This window comes from Apis dorsata, unplaced genomic scaffold (genome assembly GCF_000469605.1).
Source record: "Apis dorsata unplaced genomic scaffold, Apis dorsata 1.3 scaffold_486, whole genome shotgun sequence".
In the NCBI taxonomy this organism is placed as follows: Eukaryota; Metazoa; Arthropoda; class Insecta; order Hymenoptera; family Apidae; genus Apis; species Apis dorsata.
In genome coordinates, this window is record NW_006263721.1 from 1,084,153 (window position 1) to 1,085,416 (window position 1,264).

Genomic DNA, 1,264 nt, shown 5'->3' on the forward strand with positions numbered 1-1,264 from the left:
AAAAAATTTATCTATTTTTTGAATTATAAATTATATATATATATATTAGAAGATACATTTTAATGAAAAATATTTAAACAAAGTAATTCATGCTCTATTTTTATTAAAGATTTAGAATTGAACTTTTTGTTATTCTTCATCTTAAGAACTTATAATTTTGTTTATTTTAAGTATGTATGAAATAATTTAAATTTAATAAAATAAATAATAAATTTGAATTTAATTAAATTAAATAAAATTTCAAACTTAGAGTACGCATGGCTATCTATAATGACTATATGACTTTAAATCATACATATATCTATAATTTTTTAATTTTATTTAATTTTTTTAATTAAAATTTGTATCTAATTTTTGATCTGTTCATGATTGTGATCAAGTTTATTAATAGTAATTAAAAATTTATATTTCTCACTTTCACTTATAAAATACTTATTGAACAAAATTTTTTTGAAGATTATTGAATTTTTTGCTATACAAAAAGAAATTAAATTATAAAAGATTAATTGAGTTATTAATGATATTTTGCAAATTGTAATAAATATTAAAATGAACATTGTTTAAATTATTAACATTATAAAATGGCTTAAATATATAAAAAATAATGCATAGAGATCATAAAATTTAATTAAGATTTTCTATTGATTGATATGATGATCATATAATAAACTTAAAATTAAAGTTTTAAAATTATTTTATTTTCAGTTATTTAATTTAATTGCGTTATTATTGTTGAAAACAAATGTTTAATAAATGTAATTAATGTTTTCAATTTATTAAGCATATAATTTTTATATATTCTTTCTTCTGAATTAAAACAATTTAAAAAAAGTAAAAGCAAAAAACTATTTGATAGTTTATTCTAGTATATATTCTAGTATATATTCTAGTATATATTATTATGCATATAATATATAAAAAAAACTCTTATATATATATTTAAATCTAATATAAATCTAATTTGAATTAATTCATTAAAATAAAATTTTGTGATGAGAAGGTCTTCTTTTTGAAAGACATAAATGATATATTATAATACATATTTCTACGAAACTTTTTATCATGATTCTTTGTTTAATATTTATTTTTTTGTAATATTTATTATTTATTTCGCTAAATAGATTTGCAATTGTTATATTAGTTATATTTTCTCATAAGAACATAACAAAAATTTCCAACATATATTAATATATTTCTATAAAATTCGTAATAGAAATAATACGAAGCGATATAATAACAAAAGTTAAGTAAATTTTTGTGAACG